The sequence below is a fragment of the Panthera onca genome, chromosome A1 (genome assembly GCF_046562875.1).
Source record: "Panthera onca isolate mPanOnc1 chromosome A1, mPanOnc1 haplotype 2, whole genome shotgun sequence".
Classification (NCBI taxonomy): domain Eukaryota; kingdom Metazoa; phylum Chordata; class Mammalia; order Carnivora; family Felidae; genus Panthera; species Panthera onca.
The window spans coordinates 52,529,983-52,554,278 of NC_138339.1; the positions used below are offsets into that span (position 1 = coordinate 52,529,983).

The window sequence follows — 24,296 nt, forward strand, 5'->3', positions numbered from 1 at the left end:
AGATGATGGTGGTGGAGCAAACTTTCCACATATGCAGATAATTCACTTGAACCAGTCACAATGTCAAGAGAATTCTAGGATACAGAGGAGCTTAAACTCTGTAAGTACCTGTCATGGCTCATAAGGTCCAACATAGGTAATTGTGGGAAATCAAGTCCATACATAAAAAGATGAGACAGAATGCCTCTTTTCTAAGTTGTAAGTAGTTTAGAACCAGAAAAAAAGAAGATATTCAAGAGTTATCTGGAAGAAGAGTTTGCAGAAATCCAAAACTTTTGGTCTCATCTACTGTTTATGTAAGAATATTTATAGTATTGTTGGATTTTATAGGGAATTAACCGATACGTAAATTAAATTTAAATTTATAACTAAATGCCCTAACATATGTCAATATCAAGGCTATTATCAATATTTTGAATGCTCATAAAAAACAATATGAACTGCTATATACCCCATTTCCTGCAACAAATTTTAGTTGCTGCTATAATCATGGTCAATTTCATTGCAGGTGGCAAGGCAAATGGGTCATGTGATAAGTGTGGTGAGAAAACAATTGGCGGAAAATATTTACTGCACATTTTTAAATGTTTAAAAAGGTAGCCTTGGTATGTATAGTAAGGAGAGTTCATGTAATTTGAGAAAATTATAAATGAGGAAGGAGGAAAGAAAAAACAGAGACAAAGGAATAAAAACTATGGGTGGAACATAGGGAAGCTATGTCAGATTATTTAAATATACTTGTGCTGATGATAACATTCAAGCTTTACCTAAACTAACATTTTACTGTAACTCTTCAAAATACAGCTTTTTTTTCATTGGAAGTCATAACTGTCAAACTTTGAAGTTTTGGTTAATAATCGTTAAAAAATGTATATAGGCATAAATGTCATGTTTCGAGTTTTGAGTGTCTAAAGGGTCAAACGCATATGTGGGTGAACACCCATACGGAAAAAGCCTTGGTAGCCCACAAGCATTACGGAAAATGCCAACAGAGGAACAGGGTCTCCATATCTCAAATTTGTTCTCTAAGGATATTAATCGTGGCTCCTCTTCAAGAATTAGTCCTAAGTCTCTGAAGTAAACTTTTCATTTTTACAGAGAATGTTTACTGAGGAAGAAATGCATATGATATCAATCTTACTGAGAGATTAAACCTACATTACTGAGAAAAACATAGTCTCAGCAATAAATGCAGTTGAAGTCCTTTCTACCTGACAAGAATTTTTCTATTAGCTATTTGAAGTCTATAAAAAAACAAGAAGACAAACAAAATGGAGTTGTCAATGCCTCCTACAAAGAAAGGAACAAGAATTGTTCTTACTGCAAGTCCTCTGATAGCAAAGGGTACTTTAAGGTAGAAAGTAATTTACATAATGTTCCAAGATAAATGTTCAACGTGTTATTAAATAACTAGTTTTAGCTAAGTTATATGTGGTCTAGGAACCCAGGAAGTTCAACACTTTTTTTTCTAATTACAGAAAGCCTTTTTTTAATAAAGTTATTTGGTAGTGGCACTTACTTTCCTATGTGAAGACTGGATACATTTGCAGATCAGTCCACAATATCTTTTAACTCATAACTTGTCTAAATAGAGTATTATACTTAATACAAAGTACTTAACAACCATATATAATGCTATTTAGATTGGAAATCTAGTTAGGATTTCCCTCTTGGGACTGTGAACTCACCTTGTCCTGTGAATACAACTAGGAATTACTTGCTTCAGAGCAAAGAGTCCGGAAAGGGACCCAAAGACTGACCGAACAGACTCCACAACTAATGAGGAAGATATTCTGTAGAGAAGAGGCCCTACTGGAGAGGGTAGAACAGGTGAAGACTTTGGGAACCTAGACTCCATGGGTCCAACCACGGGAGGGAGTGAGGGAGGGAACCTTGGGCATAGAGAGGGGCAAAAGGCAGAGGAGCACACCAGGGAGCCTATAAAGGGAAGAGAATCCCCAGGCATTTGGCCTTGAGGGGCTAAATTTCATGAGTGCTTACAGATGAGGAGAAGGAAGGCAAGAGAAAGGTAGCTCACTTTAAATCTCCTTACAATGTGTAGCACACTGATAAATACCTTAGATGTGCAGAGCATGACATTCAAGGAACTCAAGGCTGCCTTAATGATGAAGTTTTGCTAGAGACTAAAAGCAACCTTATCTTGACACTAGCTAAACCTCCAGGCTCCAAAACTCTTTAACATGCAAAAATACCTTAGAGGCTTACATTATCTCTACCCCTCCCCCTGAAACTAAGAGTATATAATCAGTCTCTGTTCACAATCCCAAAAGCAGTTCTTTCTGCTCATGGATCCTTACCCTGTGCCACAATAAAAGCACCTTTTTGCACCAGTTAAAAAGAAATTCCCTGTTGGGATTCCAATTTCAATTTTCTACTCTATTTCTGTGAGATTGAAAATTTTGAGAACTGTGAAAGAACAATTTAAGAAAATGGGTTTACTAGCTTCATGCTTCAGTAAAATTTATTTAATCTTTTGGAAGCTATGTTTCCACATCTGTAAAATGGAGGATTAATTACAGTTAAGAGGAGGTTGTTATGTGACTTAAGTAAGCTAAATTATGCAACTAGGTAACACATAGTGAATGTTCAATAAAAGTAATGTTATTAATAAACATGAGAGTAAAAGTAGTTGATCTTAATAATTATACTGAAATATGAACTTCATGAGGGAAGAAGCCATTATTTCTACAATAACCTTAATTTCCTACAATACCTATAATTAAATATATTCCCAGTGAACTGACTCTAGCCCTTAAAACAAGTTAATGGCAAGACTTACTTGGATTGAGGTCATGTGATATTTTTATAGTTCCGGGGGTAAACACATGTTTTCACCAACTGGTACCATTTCTGGTTTTAAGCTAATAGTAATCATGGTGATGTGTTTACTACTAGCATAAGTGGAAAAGGAGTTATGAGAATTTCTGAGACTAAGTAAAAGGAATTTCCCTAAACTAGTCCTATTTGCTAAAATTAAAACTTGATATAAATTGATTACAATGGCTCTGAAAGGTACTGCCATTAATGATAAAATACCAGAAACTTGTAAGTCTCGTTAACATAATATGTGGTACATTTGAAAAGCACATATTTAAAATTTAAAGTAAAATTAAGAACTATTAAGCAGAATCAGTCATAGTTTAATTCAAGCCAGAGTGTTTGATACAATTTTGAACATAAGGTGTAGAGGGGTCCACTCCCACAGGTCGTGGGACAGCTAGTTGAATGGTCTCATTTTAAAGATAAAAAAGTCTAGAGAAGTGGCTTTCTAAAGTCATTCAGCTATACTAGAGATATAATCTCCTCATTCTCATTACTCATCAGTAAACTATACTCTCACTTTCTGATTTAAACTATATCAGGAATGACATTATTGTCATTTTAAACATCTAAAACATATTTTTAATCTTTCATGAGCCATGTACCTACCTGGTCATCTTTATGTAGGTGCTGCGCATATAGTGATTGAGTAAAACAGAAAGGTGAGGTCTCCAGGAGCTGGTGCTCAGTGAAAGATAGAGTTATTTAAAACATAAACCCATTACAGTTGTCTAAACAATATAATACACATGTTCAATGAAGCTAAATACCAACAAAAACAAAAGCAAAACCAAAATGGTGGGCAACACAGGCCATGCTGTGAAACTTATAAGGAGCTGCAAACATATGTCCTTAATGGTCCCAGAATAATTAGTACTGCAGGGTTTGTGTCGTGTGTGTGTGTGTGTGTGTGTGTGTGTGTGTGTGTGTTTGAGTGTTTGAATGTTCTGGGTTTTAAAGATTTGCCTTTTTCTCTCCCTGAGATGTAAGCTTATATTCATAAACACTGCAAATATACTTAAAATACTCATACATCAATCAAAGAGCAATATACCTACAAGATTATCTCTATTAAAATATTGCAATAACACATTCTCAAATTTCATTCCACTCCTATTACATTGGTTTTCGCCTTCTAGGTGCTAAAGTATTTTGGATGATGAGTCAACACTCTCTGACCACAGAGCATATTTTCATACATTATTTCTAGCATCCACTGCCCACCACTTCCAATTATCTCCTCTCCCTGACTCAACTCAAATTGTACTCTTAGCATTTCCCTCCTTTGGTTGAAATAAAGCTTAGGGTTTAATAAATGTTAGATTGTATATGCTGCTCCTAGGAGGGATAACCCTTGAAATCATTGCAAGTTATTTGTGCCACAGTGTGGAAGTGCTGAATGCATTCTTTCTAGAGAGCAAATATGAAAAATTAGTGGAAGAAGCCTGAAAGAAGAAAGGTGCAAGGTGCAAATGAGAGGCAAAGGATGCCAATAACTACAGTAATAGATACGAAATACTGAGAGCTCAATACCCCTTAACTCTATGGAGCTGATCTCACTTAATTACCTTATAAATGACTTTTCTGTCCTTAAATTTTTTTGCTTGGGGCCATACATCTATAGAATCTGATTCATTAAGCTTGAATTTAGAAACCTATTTTTATTTATTTATTATTGAAGCATAATTGATATACGATGTTGTACTAGTTTCCTGCATACAACATATTCTATATATTGCTCAATGCTCACCAAGATAAAACATCCCAAGTCAGTTTGATACCAGTGTTCTGATAACCACACGTTATCAAACATACTCTCTGAAATAGAGTCTATTATTAATTGGAATCTGGTCTGCTTTATTCTGCAACTCTATAAAACAAACAAACAAACAAACAAACAAACAACTTTACACAAAATTTTACCTCTTCAGGAACTTAACTTACCATTTAGAGTATAAGCTATCACCTGGGCAATGGAAAGCAACTTTATTGTTTTATGAAAAGCCAGATCACCTTCACTGTAGCTTATCAAAATTCTGGACTTTAAAAATTCCTTTCCCTTTATTTTTCTTAGTGACATGCTCAAATGGTATTCAGATTCTACTTAGAACTCAAGTGTACCAGCTTTTTACCAATTGCATTTGCAAATAACAACTTCTGACTTTGGGAGTTAAGAACTGAGCTGCATTGCGACTGTCTGTTGGGGGAAATTCACCTCCTGTGAAAAGTTTCAAGAGCAATGCTGAGTCAGTAACCTTTCTGTTCAGGACATGCAATGCTCTTGTGAAAAAGGAATCTGACTTTTGAAAATTGGAAAACAGAGTGGCTAGAGCTGAATTAAATCAAGCTTTAGGCAATGCAGAAACTTTTGACAACACAATGCTATAAACCTGAGGGTGATCACATACTGATCACATGAAACAAGAATGAAAGACTATAGTCAGGTGGAAATAAAATGGCTGTGTATTGATACAACATGATGTGACATGAGATCAATTGTTCTCATGATTTTATGAGGGGAATAAGAAATGGGCTTTATCGAGTGTAAGGGTGAGTAAAAGTTTGAGTCAGAGGAAAGATATAAAAATTCCATAGGCTCTAAAACAAACAGATTTTTACCTGACTTCACAGGTCCTACCACAATACTTCAGAACAAGAGAAGATGTTGAGAGACAAATGCTGGTACCCAAATGGCAGATTTAGGGAGAGCTTCAATCCTCCCTGTACATATTATTTCCTTTTTAACCTTTTACGGTAAAAGAAATGTAGGTATTGGAACCAGGCAAAGCTGAATTCAAGTCCTAGCATTTGCATTTACCAGGTTGAGTGACCTTGGGTAATCACTTAAATTTTCAGAGTCTTGGTGTCTATAACTGCAAAATGGAGATCACATGATCCACTGTTGGGACAACTGTCAATGTGTCAAGAACTAAGTATAGCTCCTTGGATATATGAGGTATTCAATAAATTCAAGCCACCACCACCAACAGTACTACCACAACATCTTCATAAAGAATTAGGATGAAGAAATGGATATGAAGTGAACTTGTGCCCTCCTCTGAACACAAGACAAGAGAGGTACCCAGTGTAGGGGACTAGGGAGGGAAAGGGAGAGTCTACAGGTGATCTGAATGAATGATCTATTTATTATGTGCAGATATGGTTGACTGGTTGAGGTCTTAGGATGAGGCTACATCCCTGTGGAAGAAGATGGGCTTTATTCTGAAGGGAGGAGGCAGTTATCAGTGTGTTCTTTACAAAAGATTTAAAAAGAACAAAAAAACACATGCCCCTGACACTTGGAGGCAGGTCAGGAAGCAGGTAAGGTGAAACCCACTAGAAGTCTCCAAGCTGACCATGAAATAAGAAAATATACTGAAGTGGTTAAGAGTATGAGCCTTGGAGTAGTCAAACTCAGATTCAAGTCCAGTCTGACATTTTTTAGCTTTGCAAGTTAGGCCAAAAATTACCTTGGTTTTCTTTTCTATTAAGTGAGAATGATATCTATTTCATAAATCTGGCATATAGATCAACTAAGGTAATATTTATAAACACAGAGTATACTACTGGATATGCAATATACTTTTAATATACTTTAATCCTTTTAATATTATTAATAAAATATATTGTCTGGCTACCTGTTAGGCTTTCTGTTCATTTGCTTTTTGATATTGTTATGCCTTAGAGTGAAGTGCTGCAATCTAATCTAAACCTTGCTATGGAGATTTGAAAAAGTATTTCTTTTGTCTAATCTTGACCCATGGCATTGAAGAGAAAATATGGGACAGGCAAGGGGGAGAAGGATGGAGAAGAAACTTCAAATGGCAAATGGGAACAAATGTCAGGGCTTCTGGCTCAGATCCCCTCCACTCTCAGGAAGAGCTCTGTCTTCTGTAGCTAGTCTGAAAAAGCTGGACAGTACATTGTTATGGCATGGGGAAGTATTTCATCAGAGACTTTCCCAAAATGACTTAGACACTCAGATTAAGGGGGTATAAAACTGAAGGTCCCTATCTCCTAGCATAGCACAAATCTATCTATCTCCATTGAGCTTACTGATCATATTTTGAACTCTCACAATCCTCTATCTGGGTCATAGTCTTTAGTCTTGTGAATGAATGATTCTATATCAATAATACTTCTGCTTATTCTCAGCCACTCTTTCCTTGCTGGGCAAATGAATATTGTCCTTTTATTCAGCTCTTACTCCTTCCTAGAGTCATTGTCACATGACTTGTCTCTCAAGGACCTAAATCATACTCATTGGTTCTAAATCTTCTGGCTTATACACATGTTGTTTCTGTCTCTTATACAATGGTAAGCTCCATGGCTTAATTCTAAATCACTGTTCACACTCACCCTAAAATCTAGTCATAAAGACCTATTCTTCACTGTGACAGACCAAGCTTCCATCTTCCACTCACGCAGCTTGGTGGATACCCAGAGCCTTCCACTCCTGCCATGCATCGCCTTGTGCCAGTCTCTTGGCAACCTCTCTTGAGGAAATACTGCCAAGAATCCAATAAACATCTGTCATCCTTCAAAGAGAACTCTGGATGGACATCAAAAGAACTAGGTTTTAAAGACTTTTTCTTTCTTTCTTTCTTTCTTTCTTTCTTTCTTTCTTTCTTTCTTTCTTTGAGAGTGAGAGTGAATGAGCTGGGGAGAGGGGCAGAGAGAGAGAGAGAGAGAGAGAGAGAGAGAAAGAGAATCTTAAGCAGGCTCTACACTCAGTGCAGAGCCTGAGCAGGGCTCAATCCCACAACCCTGGGATCATGACCTGAATTGAAGTCAAGAGTCAGATGCTCAACCGACTGAGCCACCCAGGTGCCCCAGACTTAATTGTTTCTCCTTCATTTGTCTATTCAAGTGTTTTTCCCTCTAATTTTTGTTATTTTTGTTTAATTTTAGAAAATTCTATTTTTTTTAATAGTAGTAGGACTATGTAACATGATCTCTACTTTGTTTTTCTTTTTTGAATGTTTATTTATTTTGAGAGAGAGAGAGAGAGAGAGAAAGAGAGAGAGAAAGAGAGAGAGAGACAGAGACAGAGACAGAGAGACAGAGAGCATGTATGCAAGTGAGGGAGGGGCACAGAGAGATGAGAGAGAAAGTTCCAAGCAGGCTCCATGATAAGCATGGATCCTAAGGTGGGGACAAATTCCATGACCATGAGATCATGACCTGAGCCGAAGTCAAGAGTCGGACGCTTAACTGACTGAACCACCCAGGAGCCCCATCTCTACCCTTTTAAGACAGTTTTCAGTGTACCATACAGTGCTGTTAATTATAGGCACAATGTTGCACAGCAGATTTCTAGGACTCATTCATCTTGCAAAACTAAAACACTTTACCTGTTAAAAATGAACTCCATGGGGTGCCTGGGTGGCTCAGTCGGTTAAGCGGCCGACTTTGGCTCCAGTCACGATTTCGCGGTCTGTGAGTTCGAGCCCCACGTCGGGCTCTGTGCTGACAGCTCAGAGCCTGGAGCCTGTTTCAGATTCTGTGTCTCCCTCTCTCTGACCCTCCCCTGTTCGTGCTCTGTCTCTCTCTGTCTCAAAAATAAATAAACGTTAAAAAAAAAAAAAAAATGAACTCCACATTTTCCCGAACCCACAGCCTCTGACAACCACCGTTCTACTCTCTACTTCTATTCAACTATTGTAGATACCCTGTATAAGCGGAATCATACAGTACTTGTCCTTCTGTGTCTGGCTTATTATGGACCATTCCAAACATATAACAGTTTCAATAACAGTCATAGTCCCAACTTTAAGGTCATCACTTGACATTCCACCTATGTTGGTCTGTTACTGTACTGTCCAGTAAAATATGTCTGCACTTGTTAATCCATTAAAGTTAAATAACATACAGAAGTTCAGATCCTCATGTACACCAGTCACATTTCAAGGCCCCAACAGCCACATGTGGCAAGTGACTATCATACTGGACAATATAACTCTACAAAACAGTTGAACACTTCCATCATCACAGAATGTTTTATTGGGCAGTGCTAACCTATATCCAACACTCACCACAGAGTATTTTGAAACAAATACCATGTCACCTAAACATAACACCAAAATATAGCAACATGTTATAATGTTATAAAAATAAACACATTGTAATAGTACATAACAACAATAATATATAATAACATCAAATATGGAGTCGGTGTTAAAATTTTCCCATTATAATAAAGTTTCTTAACCTGGGGTACACAGGAGCCTTCAAGGGCTTAGCAAAAGCTCTTAGGTTACAAGCAAAAATTTGTTAAAGGATATTCACGCCTTTTTCTGGGGAGATGATTTATGGGAGTAGTTCTAAAATTCCGATAAGGGTCAGTTTCTCCAAATTCAAGAAACACTCCCTTAGAAAAATGTGTGGTCAGCTAGATAAATAAAGACATGAAGTAGGTTAATTGTTAACACAACTATAAAGCTAACTTTATAAATGTGAAATAAAGAATACATTCTTAGAGACATCTTTTTTCCTATACATCTATTTTTTGTTATGGCACAATTTATATATTTCAAATGCATGAAAAAATAGGATCATTTTAGTATCTTAACATAAACTTCCTTTGAATGGGAACTTTCTTATCAGTACTTTGAGGTCTATGAGACGTATCTAGAAAATGAAGGGAAAATGAAGACTACTTAAATTGAATGGGGGTGGGATGCCTATGGTTTTTCCTTTTGATTAACTGCTGTAACACTGTCCTTCAGGTGGCTGAGGGAGTTTCAGGTTTTCTTTAGACATCATTAGGCGCCACAGCTCTTACAGGACAACTTTGATGCTATATGAATTCTGCCATTTGCTAACAATGATATGGCTCTTGGGTCCTCCACTCCATTAGAACTATTAACTCCATTCCTATTAATTTTTGTTACAAATATTACAAAGGGGGTTGCTTCTGGGTGTTTAGATCCAATTCTATTTTGCGACTGTATATTCAGTTTCACAAATTGTTCTTGGAGGCCCAGTTATCATCCCTGCCCATCTTCTAAGTGTCATGTCTTCATCATCTTCTAGATTCAAGCTACCTGTGCCATCTCCTACTCCTTTCTGGCCTTCTTCCCGTTCTTCCAACAGTCAAAAATTGTGAGGAACTTTTACTCCTGAGCCCATGGTGTCTGACATCTTATGTCACTGTCACTCAAAGGCCCTACCTCTTATTATTTTTAACTATAAAATATAGATGGGTGGCTGGAATTTTCACCTGCCATATGGAAGTGTATAATTGGGTATGGAGTAGAAGAGAACATGCTTCTCAGTTTGTTTTCTAAGTTAAGACTTAGAAAAGTGGAGAGTTTGCCCTAAACTTCTCTTGTGATAACCATAAGTGTTCACCTTCATTCATTTATTCATCCATTCATCCACTCATTCATCCAATGCCTATTTACTAATAGCATCATCCATGTGCCAATGATATAAATTCACAGTTTTGATATGGTTAAGAGATGATCTCTTAGAGAGTTTTATTAATTCAACACCAAATGTTTATACAATTACTATAGGGCAGGCCTTGTATTGGGTAATCCAGACAAACACAATCCTTTCCTCAGAGAGATTATATTCTCCACTTGCATTCCACTCAATATCCCTATTCTGAGAGTTGGGGAGAGAATTGTCTCTTGATGTACACTGTTTGGGACAGTAAGTAAAAGAAGGTGAGATTACACAGTTTTACATTTGCTGTGACTTCTTCCTTTATCCTCTAAGTTGTATTCCTGATTTTCTACTCCCAAAATGGTAATTATTAGCCTGTTGCCCCTTTGCACATTCTTACCCGGGACCACTGTCTAGACACCCATGAAGTCAACTACAGAATGAGAAATCCCCAGCTGCAGTTGGAATCTCTCTGTTGAGCATCTGTAACCTTTTCCAGGAAGTTCAAGGTCTCAGATTTCCTCTAGTCTTTCTTAATCTAAGAGTCCCCATCAAAAAAGCTGAGATAAATATTCTCTTCTACTCCAGATGCAAATATCTGTCAACTGTATCTCTATGTGCTTCACACACACTCCCAACTGAATTCTAGTACATCAATCATTTTTGAAGTCTTTAATGCAAAATCTTTCATGAACATCTCTCTGTAAATACATGTTTCAGCAACCTTTATCTCATTTCTTTCTCAGTAGCGATGACGTGGAAAGGCCCTCTTATTTAGAAAATTCTTTATGAAACAAACAGAAACAATCTTGGTTATTGATGCTTGAAATAGTCATTTTACATTTTCCTTGGTATTTCAAGGTTGTTTCCTTCTTAGGTAGGGAGGCAAGATTCTTGGTGGCAAAATAGAAAATAGGGAAATGGATCTTAGCTTGTTAGCATTCAGTAGTTTAAGAATGCTTACACTCATAAAATCTGAAAGAAAAAAATATTTTATTTTATTAAGTCAACAAATAACCACTGATTGTTTGCTCTATATCATGCTCTGTGCTAACCACTAGATACTGAATGTTGAGTGACATAAACATGGTCCATGTCCTAGTGGAGAATAATGGGGAAACAGACACTAAACAAATGAACACCAGAATATATACATAATTATGTATTGCAAGAAGAGCTAAAAGTACTTGGTACTAAAAGCCTTAATAATAAGGGGGCTTAGTTAATTTTATTGGTGAGGGAAAACTTATTTTTAAAAAGGGACATTTAAGCTATGTGGTTAGGAATAAGCCAGGTGAAGCTGTGAGAGTTGGCTATGGAAGTATACCCCAGAAGGAGGGGATAAAAGCATTTGCAAAAACAATAAGGAGAAAAGGAGTCAGCCAGTTTGAAGAGCAGCACAGAGGAGCGCCTGGATGGCTCAGTCGGTTAAGTGTCCGACTCTTGGTTTCAGCTCAGGTCATGATCAGGTTTCGTGAGCTCAAGCCCCACATCAGGCTCCAAGCTGACAGTGTGGAGCCTGCTTGGGATTCTCTGTCTCCCTCTCTCTGCGCCTCCCCCACTTGCGCTATCTCTCTCTAAATAAATAAATAAACTTAAAAAAATTTTTTTGAAGAGCAGCACAGGAAGAATTGGAGAACATGTGGCGATTAGAGGAGCCTCTATTTTTCAATTTGAAGTGTCCTTTCTGTCAAATCTGGAATAAGCTTGGAGCATATTTCCATTTTATGCATTTTCAAATAAAATAAATTTTGTCTCTTGTATACATTTAATTCTTCAATATTATCTTCCAATAAAAGGCAGTTGAGTCTAAAGACACTGTGTGCAAAAACCCACTTTAAATTATACATCCACTGCTATATTGATACTTCTATTGCTACATTTTAAAAATCTTGGTATGTCTTTTTTTTTTTTTTTTTTTTTTAATTTTTTTTTTTTTCAACGTTTATTTTATTTTTTGGGACAGAGAGAGACAGAGCATGAACGGGGGAGGGACAGAGAGAGAGGGAGACACAGAATTGGAAACAGGCTCCAGGCTCTGAGCCATCAGCCCAGAGCCTGACGCGGGGCTCGAACTCACGGACTGTGAGATCGTGACCTGGCTGAAGTCGCACGCTTAACCGACTGCGCCACCCAGGCGCCCCAAAAATCTTGGTATGTCTTAAACACGTTACTCCAATGTGGTCTTTGCTGTTGTTATGGGGAAGGAGAGTAGAATTATCACCCTGGAAAGATACAAATCTGTGTTTTATGCTGGGGTCTGAGATTAATTTTTGTGTGGCCTTTGACAACATGTTTAAAAATTCTGTGCCTCAGTTCCCCCGTCCATATATCCAGGATAATAAAGCTAACCTCGGGAATTGAGCAGATGGCTGGGATAATTAAATGTGTTAAGATTGTGAAATTATCTTGCAAAATAATGAAGTGCTACACAAGTGTTCCCTATGTCATTTTCATTTATTTATTTTTATTTCTGGAGTGGAGTTGTAAGGAGGTGCATGGTCTGTGCAGGGGTGAGACCCTGGGCTCTGAAATCAAAATGCCAGTGTCCAAATTGCCTCCCTCACTTCTACCTGTGCCAGTTTACATAAGTGATTTACCTGTTTACACCTCTGTTTCCTTACCCAGAAAGCAAGGAAAAGAATAGTCAGTTCCTAGTTCCTTATTATGAGGATCAAGTGAGAGAGTCAAGTAAAGAATCTAGAACAGTGCCTATCACATAATTAGCTTTTAATATTTTGTGTGTGTGTGTGTGTGTGTGCGCGCGCGCGCCTGTGTCTGTGTCTCTGTGTGAGTGTTGAGATGTAATATGAAGAAACTTATATTCAGAAGTTGAGCGGATCCCTGGATTTCACTGGACAAGCTAGAGCACTCTCAGCTCAAGCTGTTCTCCCTTCATGTCCAAATTACTCTTCTAAAATAACCACTAGAAAACTAAAATCTGTGGTTTGATGTAATGGACCTACCCAATCGTTATTTTCACCCATATGAGGTTTGTACTTAACCTAAGTGGCCCTCATAGATTTATTTAAGCTTGTGATCTCTGCTAACATTTTAAAAAGTGACATGATTCTCCCCCTAAAATCTCCCAGCCTAAAGGGCTTTATTGTGATTTAATACCACAGTAAAAGCTTTAATAGTTTTTAATATTATGTAACTATCTCTATAGTAAAGACAGGAAACTAAAATATGAAGTTTGGCACCCCAATACACTACATTTTTGCAAAATGTGGCCTTCCAACTCCTTCCATTCCTCTGATTGAGAATACACAGGACTATTCTTTATACATTTTGGGAAGCTGACCAGCACTTAGAATTCTGCCAAAGAATTTAAGAAGCTTAACTTGTTATGGAAATATAGGACTATACCAATATATTTAAAGAATATATAAGATTATATAAGAACATATTCATTATTCTCGGGTAGCAGAATACTATAAGCATAAAACCACACCCAAAGGCAAGATAGCAAAAGACCAGTTGATTAGACCACATAAAAAATTAGACTTCTTTATGATTCAATTCACCATAAACCAAATGAAAAGACAAATGACCAGATGAGAGAATCTTTATAAATGTGAAACAAAGGGTTATCCTTTCCCAAATAGAAAATAAAACATTTCAAAAAGAAAAGTTAGCATAATACCAAAATTGATAGAATAAAAACATCACTATCTGATAAATATTTGAAGAGATGCACAAATTGACTAGTGGTCATAGAAAAATGCAGGTTAATTAGAGAAATCAGTATTTACCAATCAGACTGCAAAAAATGTTAAATATTGATAAAATATACTGTTTGCAATTTATTTATAAATATTTTAAATGGAAATATCCCTTTCAACCAACACTTCCAGTTCTACTAACCCAATATGCTATGGAATACAAGAGCGCAAAGACAGGTAAACTGTACTTGTCATTGCTTTCACTGTATATGATATTGAAAACTCAGGGAAGACATAAAGGTTCATCAACAGCGTAATGATTCAACAATTTATGGCACATCCATATGATGCAATACTAGGCAAGTGTTGAAAAAAAAATTGAGTGATACCTATCAGCATTGACACTGAAGGATACTCATGATGCATGCAGTCCTGAGGGGGTGGTCACAAAACAGTATTCATAGAAAAAAGTTCTAGAGGGGCTATATAATCTACTGATGCTGTAGGAGGGATGATAAAGAAATTTTATACTTTGTATATTTATATTTATATATCACAATCAAATTCAAATGTGATATTTGTAATTAAAATAAATGAAATGTCCATTTTCTAATCCTGTGGTATTGTATTCCCTCACGGAGCCTACCACGCTCACTCTGCCCTTAGCTTTGTGAATTACTGACATATTTGCAGACCATACACATAGCAGTGTATGTTGATCATGTTGGAGTTGTTGGTATGGCAGGTTTGTTTACCCCAGCATGGGGCTTCCTGTGTCCTGACAGTCTCTCACCAGAGACAGGTGAAGTACTAATACCACCAAATCTCCTGGGAACCTGAGAGGCTACATTCACTTAAGGCATCCTCCAGCCTGATGTGTCCTACTTCACTCTGTTGAAAATGTATCCTTTGAAGTTATCAGAGTAAACTGAAACTTTTCTATTATGTCAAAATATTTTTGTCAAACTAGCCCTTTGAAGGATTTCATAGAATCAAAGAGCATATGTGTTAACAACTCATTGGTACAAATTAGCTGTGTGAAGACTGTAGATTATCTATACCACACACAATCTATATATAACCTAATGCCAATAACTGCTCACATTGCTTTTATTTTTGTGCTGAAATAGGTAATTAACCCTGTGCAATAGATGTGAGTCATGTCAACTATTTTTCTTTAGGAGAGAACTATATAGGTAAAAGTACTTAAAAAGTTTAAAATCAAGTAAAACATGATATAAGAAACTGTTAGTTTAAATAAATAAACTACTAAAGACTAACACGTCTAGAGATTTTCAAATGCCACTTTTTAAATGAACCACATACATAATTAAATCTAGGGAGATATTAATACATAAATCCTAACAGCTTTAAGGATTTAATTTCAACTCAGCCTCATAAAACTGGCACAGAAAAGCCAAAGCAGGTTTTGAAAGAGTTCGAAACGCAGGTTTGTCACGTCACAGACAACCGAACTACGATTTCTGATCACAAACTAAATACATACGTCGTTCATTTTCAAGTTGCTCTTATTCCACTAGGAGCAAAAATGCTGGCCATAATTCCAAGAATCTATGAAAAGATTTGCAATAGTGGGAAATTCTGTTTCAAGACGTATTCCTCGAAAGTGATTTTATTAGGTGCTCGAAGTATCTATAGATGTCATGTAGAGGAGTCACCCACCCTTTGATTCCGACTTGTGAAAAAGCATTTCAGAAAGATTCAGTAGAGGGGCACCTGGGTGGTTCAGTTGGTTGAGCGTCCCACTTTGGCTCAGGTCATGATCTCATGGTTGGTCAGTTTGAGCCCTGCATCGGGCTCTGTGCTGACAGCTCAGAGCCTGGAGCCTGCTTTGGATTCTGTGTCTCCCTCTCTCTGCCCCTTCCCCACTCATGCTCTGTCTCTCTCTGTCTCTCAAAAATGAATAAATGTTTGGGGCGCCTGGGTGGCTTGGTCGGTTGGGCGTCTGACTTCGGCTCAGGTCATGATCTCACGGTCTGTGAGTTCGAGCCCCGCATCGGGCTCTGTGCTGACAGCTCAGAGCCTGGAGCCTGTTTCGGATTCTGTGTCTCCCTCTCTCTCTGACCCTCCCCCGTTCATGCTCTGTCTCTCTCTGTCTCAAAAATAAATAAACATAAAAAAAAAAAATGAATAAATGTTAAAAAAAATTTAAAGAAAGATTCAGTAGAAAATATTTTCAAGATATCATTCATCAAAGATGTCAAAAGAAGGTTTTAAAATTATGTCCATTGATATATTAAAAATAACCATTTAAAGGTTCATTATTCAGAAATTTATTATTTATAGCCTATCAACATTTTTCAAACTGAGACATATAATTTGCTTCTGATGCTGGCTTTTTATTATATAAATCACATTTTTATTGGCATATAGTTTTTATTAATTTTAACTCTAGATGAGATATATTGGTCACTATGCATTTAATCATTCTTCCAATATGCAACATCCTCCATAAAATCAGATAATGTTTAGATTTTAAAAATATCTTTAATAATTAAATAAAGCTTAATGTATCACCAAATATTTAGCCTTCAATGGCAACATGCTGATTAACTACCTTAATCATGAATATATAGTTTTGCTTTAATTGTGGTAAAAATGGAAATAAAATCACATATAATACCCACATAGTATACTATAGGTCTCTTATAATCATACGTGCAAAATAAATATAATTAGAGGGGCACCTAGGTGGCTCAGTCTGTTGAGCTTCTGACTCTTGATTTTGGCTCAGGTCATGATCTCACAGCTCATGAGATCAAACCCCACATCAGGCTCTGTGCTGACAGCATAGAGCTTGCTTGGGATTCTCTCTTTCTCCCTCTCTCTGCCTCTCCACTGTGCACATGCTCTCTCTCTCTCTCTCAAAATAAACGTGAAAAAATTTTAAATTAGAAAACTTTATTTTTATCAATCCTTAGCTCAATTTATTTTTTCAGAATCCTAGAATATCAGGGAGGAAGGAATTTACAACCTAAACATTCTAGCCATGATTCTGTCATTAACCGGATTAATGACCTTAGAGATATTGATTACTTATCTTTAAAACTGAATTGTTGAACTAGATAATAAGTAAGTCTCAATTTAGTGCACTTTGTTATAACAATAGACAATGGGAACAATGCCAGAATGTGGTGCATCCAAATTAAGGCACAAACCATTATAAGTTTTAGTTTAATAATTTGTAACCATCTAATTTAGTAGGTGGCACCGTGCCAAAACTGTAGATATTTAAACTTCTAAAATATACTCCTAAAATTCCTTCTTTCTACTGACTCATGTCAAAAGTGTAAAAAAAAAAAAAAAAAAGTAGACTTTGACTAATATCATCTTGGCACTGAAGCATAAAAAATTTCACCAATTAATGAGATTTGTTTAGAAAGCATGATTTTTCATAGATCGCATATCGAGTATTATATTTGCAGATACATATAGATACTTATGTACAAACACATATCTGTAATATGTATGCGTGTATGTGTGTGTTATATATAGAAGGAAACAGAGATGGGAGAAAGAGAGACAGAGGAAGAGAGAGAGAGAGAGAGAGAGGAAGACAGGGGATGAAGGAATGTTTTAGAGTATGTTTTTGACCAATATCCATAAAAGAAATGTTTCCATAAAAATTTTAACCAATATAATATCAATATCTGGGATAACTCAATTAAAAACCTCTGGAATACACCTCTGGAACACATGGGCTTCTTTCAGAGAAGGGGTAACGAATCACATAAATTTTTACTGTTTAATGAATAAATAGTAAGGTATTTGGAATCAGAAAGACATAGGTTTAAGGATGCATTCCACAGACAGTACTGAATTGTACTACTGGGAACTTAACTTTCCCTGAGCTTAAATTTCCTCAACTCAAAGATGATGATGATGATGATGATGATGATGATGATGATAATTATAATAACAGTAATAATACTACTAACACCTGAATCATAGGTTGTTTTGACAATAAAATTAGGCAACGTATATAAAGCACAGTGTCTGGGACATATTGTTGGTAATATTTTTGTGTGTGAAATAAATATCTATATGGTAAATTTTCAGCCAATGTTTAAACTAATAGACTATTACTCCAGTTAATCACCTTGGCTTTTACATAGTCAAATATGGTCATGTAGCCCTGCTCTTTCCTGCTTTCAAGTCAGCACTGTTGGATTTCATGCACTTTCTTATGGAAGAAGATTAAATATTTGGGTGGACCAGTTTAATCACAAGATATAACACGAGGCAAACCCAAGCTGAGGGACATTCTGAAAATATTTAGCAAGTTCTCTGCCAAGTTCTGAGATTATGAAATAAAAAAGAAGGCTGGGAAACTGCGACGTTAAAAGAGACTAACAAAGCATGATGACTAAATGCAACACGTGGATTAGATTCTGGAACAGAACTGATGAAATCTTAATGAAGACTAGTTTATTCAATAGGATTTTACCCATGTTGATTTCTCAGTTTTGAGAAATGTTATCATGGTATGTAAAATAGTAACATCAGGGGAAGCTAGGTGAAAATCCTGAGTGAACTCTCTGTACTATCTTAGCAACTTTTCTGTGAACCTAAGGTTATTTCAAAAAAAAAAAAAAAGCTAGCATTTGGGTGGAATCTGAGGGCTCATACTTCCCATAAATGATCAGGCCTTTATATTAGTCTCTATTTCCTTCCTCCCAATCCTTTACACTTAGGCTTCTCCCATAAGAGAAGGTTCACAGCACTGTCCCTAATTCACCTATCACTGTCCCTAACTTATACCTATCACTGGATCACTGGTATGGTATCCATACCAGTGCTCCAAGAAAAATGGTTAAAAGAATAGTATGCCCACATGTGCATCTTCCCAGGTTTCAAACAAGCATCAAAAATAGAAAATTTATGGTTCAGGGGCCATCAGTGTTGTTGGGAAGAATTTATTCCAACTAAGTTCTAAGAGTATAATATCTTATTACTCTAATAAATTAACCAGCAATGACAGTTTTGTGGCAATTAGGTTATATAAACTTCTTACCATAAAGACACATCATTAGGTTATATTTTTAAACTTCCATATGTCACCCAAAGTTAGGCAGAAAGAAACATGCAATGCAATCTTTATGACAGATTTTCTTAAATTCACTAGGTTTCCCATTTCTCCTGACATTTTGTTGGAATTTTCATACTGTACACTTTGGCATTTGACAAGTTTGCTTCAACTAACTTTGTAAAGCAGGAGCATATGTTAAAAAATGGCAAACCATGCCCTCGTGTGTGTGTGTGTGTGTGTGTGTGTGTGTGTGCGTGTGTGAGAGAGAGAGAGAGAGAGAGAAAGAGAGTCTGAGAGAGAGACTGAGAGAGAGGCAGAGAGAGAATGGAGGGTCATTTTAACAAGACAGATTTTTAAAAATCTGTGATATCAAAGAAGCATTAGTAGGCTATATTCTTTGTGGAAAACAGCTTTAATTTAGTTTCTTTTATCATTGAGATATTCTCCTGGGGGTAAGACTGGGTGGGAGTAAGTAAGTCAAATGCGAAGTAGTTTCACAGGGTGGAATAAAACCTTGTTCTGTTTAAAATATAAATTTTGAATTTTCATATGGAATGGAAAACTTAACATCACAGCCAACAAAGAATACATAATATTAGCATTAGGAATCGTGTTCAGAGAGAAAACCAGGAATACACATTGAGAAATCTCTCTTTCTCTCTCTTTGTCTATGTGAGATCTAAGTAAATATGTTTCATTATTTCTCCAATTAGAAAGATAACTGATACTGACTCAGAGAAGTTGGCTTCAGATATTAACAAGATGTAATGAAAAACTCTGTTCTTCCAGAACCCAAAAGACAAGAAACAACAGAGAAGAGACCGTCAACCCAAGAGATTCAGGATTCACTGATGGGTCGTAAGTTGTCTCTAAGTAGGTACTGGATCACAAATCATGTCCCCATATCAGTGAGCATCTCCTGGCCCTAACCCTCATGCCAAATGAATTTCTGCTGTCAGTGCAGCAGCACAAGACCACTGTAGATGGATTTGAAAGCAGAACCGGTGACATAAGTTTGTGGGGTACAAAATTAAAATGAGAGGTCTCTTGTTCACAAATTATGAATTTCAGACAGTGGCAGCAGACCATTATATCAAGCACGAGTCCCCTCATGCTTATACCAAGACAGGGCCCTGTTTGACTGCCCAGGTCTTGTGCTCATGAGGCCAACTCTGACAGAGTGTTAAACTCTGGATGCAGACAGAGCTGTGCTCAAACTCCAGTTCTGTCACATACTTAGACCTTGATAAAAGGTCCATGTGACAGTATTTATGATTATTGATTATCCTTGCCTCTTCTTTATATGAAAGTGACAAGGCATCTAAGTAAATAAAAATAATCATACTATTTTGAACTAAAAGAACACCTAATAACAATCTGGTATAACTCCTCCACTTTCTGAAGAACTTAATTGATGTCTGGCACAAGTCAATGGCTCTGACTTGGGTCTCCTGACCCCAAATACAATGCTCTTTCAGTTGCATTGTGGGGCAAGAATGGTTGTTAATGGCCCAGGCTTTGGAACCAACAGCCTGGGCCCAAATTCTGATTCTATTAGTCTGTGAACTCTTGGGCAAGTTGCTTAAATTCTCTGTGCCTCAGTTTCCCTATCTGAAAATGGGCATTCAAAGGGTACTTCACACAATTAAATCTAATGATTCTTATAAATAATTCAAAACTGGTTATCGTATAGAGTGTTAAATAAATGTTAGCTATTAATATCTCATACTTCACCTCTAAAAATACCTTTTTTGAGGGAAACAATGGATAACCATATTGATTAGTAGGGTAAATATAAGCTAAATTAGAGAAGTAAGTGGATCTACAGCCAATTTAATAACTTTATAAAACAAACTATTAATGAGTTGATGTGTTTGTCAGGGCTACTCTTGTATATCGTTTAAACTTTTTAAAAATAGTGTCAATAAAAGTGTATGCGATATGGTTATAAATTTGTTAATGGAACAAATGGAAGGGAATTTTTTTCTAAGAATTGGATACAGAAATGACTGACAGAAGGAAGAACAAGAGTAAACAAAAATGAAATTTCACAGGGAGACCTGACTTCTTTTTTATGAAAAGAGATATGAAAGATATACAACTTTAAAGTTGACCAAAAGCTACACATGAAATTACAAGATAATGTGACTTCCCAGAAAGTAAGGACAATTTTAAGCTGTATTGATAGGGTATCCAGTGAAGGAAAAAATGAAAAGAGGTCAAATTTTAATGTCAATCAATAGTGCAGTCAAAGGTAACCACCCAGGCTTAAGGTTTCTCAGTACATTCATTTTCAAAACTCTTTAAAAATATAAAAAAGCCATTTTTAGCAATATGCCACATAAAAAAGGACATAGGCTGGATTTGGTTCATGGGTCACAGTTTGCTAACCTCTGGTCTAAACATTTTCATCCAATTGAAAAGCAGAGATTATCAAAGAATATAAAAAGTAAGACCTTGCTATATGAGACCACAGAGACCTACTTTAAGTATAAAGGCATAGATACATTGAAAGTAAATGTATAGAAAAAGATTAACCATGCAAAAAGCAAGCATGATAATACCAGATGGCTCTTTTAATATAAAATAAAATATGTTCTGAGACAAATAATATTACTAGAGATAAAGAGTGGCAATTCATAATAATTAAAGGGAAATTAATCAGGAAGACATATCAGTTATCATATGCCACAAATAATAGTTTTAAGATGCATGAGGCAAACATTTACAGAATGAGAGGAAGAAAAATTACACAAATATTGCAGGAATATTTTTACACCCCTCCCCCAGGATTTGAGAGGGCTAGAAAATAAACTAGCAACAACAGAGAACATACAAACAATACTATTAACCATCTTGATCTAATTGTCATGTGTAGAACAATACATCCATTGGGTACAGAATACCCACTCTTTTTAATTGCATACAGCATATTTACCCAAGATAGATAAGCCTCCATAAATTTTAAAAGGGTAGGAACTACAAAGAATATATTCTCTAATCACAATAGGATTGAATTAGAAATTACTAATAATACTATAGCTAGGGAAACTCCAACTACTTGGAGGTAAAACAACACAATTTCAAAAAATTAATAAGGCAAAGAGGAAATCACAAGAGAAATTAGAAAATATTTTGAGAAGAATGACCATGAAAATACATTAAAATTTTGGAAAAGCAAATAAATCAGGGCTTAGACAAAAACTTGTATCTTCAAATCCTCATATCAGAGTAGTTAGTTTGAATCAGTGGCCAAGGTTTCATCTACAAAAATCTACAGAAAAGATGAGTAAAGTAAATATAAAAGAAGCAAAGGAAGAAAATAATGAAAAACAGGAATCAATAAAGTAAAAAATAGATACTAGAGAAAACTAGCTGAGCCAAGAGATGATTTTTGAAAATGCTATCAAAATTGAAAAAACACTAGCAAAACTGATCAATAAAAAAGGAAGAACACAGGAGCACCTGGGTGGCTCAGTCAGTTAAGTGGCCGACTTTGGCCCAGGTCATGATCTCACAGTTTGTGGGCTGGAGTCCCTCACAGGGCTCTGTGCTGACAGCTCAGAGACTTGAACCTGCTTCAGATTCTGTGTCTCCCCTCTCTCTCTGCCCCTCTCCCGCTCACTCTCTCTGTCTTAAACATTAAAAAAAAGGAAGAACACAAATCACCAATATTAATAATGAAAAGAGATTATCACTACAGATGTTATAGGCATTAAAAGAACAATAAGAGAATACTATGAACAACTTTATGCCAAAATTCAACCTCTTAGAAGATACAGAAACATTTATGTAGAAATATAACTTGGCAAAAATGACACAAGAAGAAAGAAAATGTGATCAGCTTTATGTTTAGTAAAGATATTGCATTTATCAGATCTCCCTACCAAACAAACAAATAAACAAAAAACCTCTAGGCCCAGATAGCTTCACTTTTGAATTCAATCATTTAAGAAAGAAAAACAACAAACAAGCAAAAACACCAAGCTAACGAATACTTACATAAAATAGAGGATGCCTACTGTCCTTAGTCATTTTGGAGGCCCCATATCTCTAATACCAAATCCTAAGAAAGGCATTGCCAAAAATGAAAAATTATAGTTTAGTATCTCTCATGATTCAAAAATCTTCAACAAAATCTTAGAATATCACACTTAATAACACATAAAAATGGTAATGCACTATGACCCTGTAAGACTTATCCCAGGAATGTAAGATTGGTTTATCCTTCAAAATCAGTTAATATGATCCATCAAAATGCCCTAATGACAAAAAAAAAAAAAAAAAAAAAACAAAACAAAAAACCCACATGACTGGCCACTGAGGGGCTACTTATTCTCCATTTTTTGTAAGACTGAGGAGGCAGCTGATATCTGTATATCCTTTACATTGTGAGAATAGGCTTAATGAAACACCGTAGTCTCATTTTTCCCTTCCTAATATTTTTCTCCTTAATTTGAGGAGGCAGTGATGGCCTCAGTTTGAGGGTAAAACTGAACAGAGATCCTTAAATATAGCAAATGATAACCAAAAATGGGCTGGGCTGGCTATTCTCTATTTGTCCAACAATCCATTTGTTTATTTATTATTCAACAAATACTTTGAATTTTACAATGCTTTGCATTCAGCACTGTGGATGGAATGATAAGAAAATAACCATGGTACTTATCTTGTGGAGTTTACAGTCAAGAAAGAAAGCAGCATTGATTATAAGAGAATAAAACCCACAAACATGACAACTGTAACAACTGCATGAATAAAGGGTACAGGTGCTTTGAGAGAGGGAAATTAGGAGAGACAATGCTAAGACATTAATTCTAGCTTTAGGTTTGAAGGATGAGTAGGAGTGAGCTAGGCAAAGAAGGGAGGAAAAAGTATTGCAGGCAGAGAATAGCAAGGTAGAAATCCCTGAGGCTATTCATGGTTTTTGTTTGTTTGTTTGTTTGTTTGTTTGTTTGTTTTCTGGTACAGGTGCAGTGTCTTGCCTCTGTGGATCTTAGGTAAAGAATGGTTGGGCTGGGGTGCCTAGGTAGCTCAGCTGGTTAAACCTCTGATTCTTGATTTCAGCTCAGGTCATGATCTCACAGTTAGATGTAGCTCCATGTTGGGCTCTGTGCTTATGGTGCAGAGCTTGCCTGGGATTCTGTCTCCCTCTCTCTCTCTCCCTTTTTTCCCAATCTCTCTCCAAATAAATAAACATAAAAAAAAAAAAAAAAAAAAAAAAGAATGGTTGGGCTGAAGAGCCAAGAATCTTCACCCCACTTCACACACCTTCTAAGTTTGTGATCAAGAGGTATTTTTCACCAACTCAATGTTATTTACAAGAATATAATAATCGGGGCGCCTGG

General features: G+C 36.3%; 1 protein-coding gene and 1 pseudogene across 3 annotated transcripts in view; both read right to left on the bottom strand.

Moving 5' to 3' along the window:
- The window catches only part of GABRB2 (gamma-aminobutyric acid type A receptor subunit beta2), a 237,480-nt gene that overhangs the window by 82,041 nt on the left and 131,143 nt on the right, over positions 1 to 24,296 (bottom strand). The window lies entirely within an intron of this gene.
- Positions 9,544 to 9,984, bottom strand: LOC132680947 (ubiquitin-conjugating enzyme E2 variant 1 pseudogene; annotated as a pseudogene).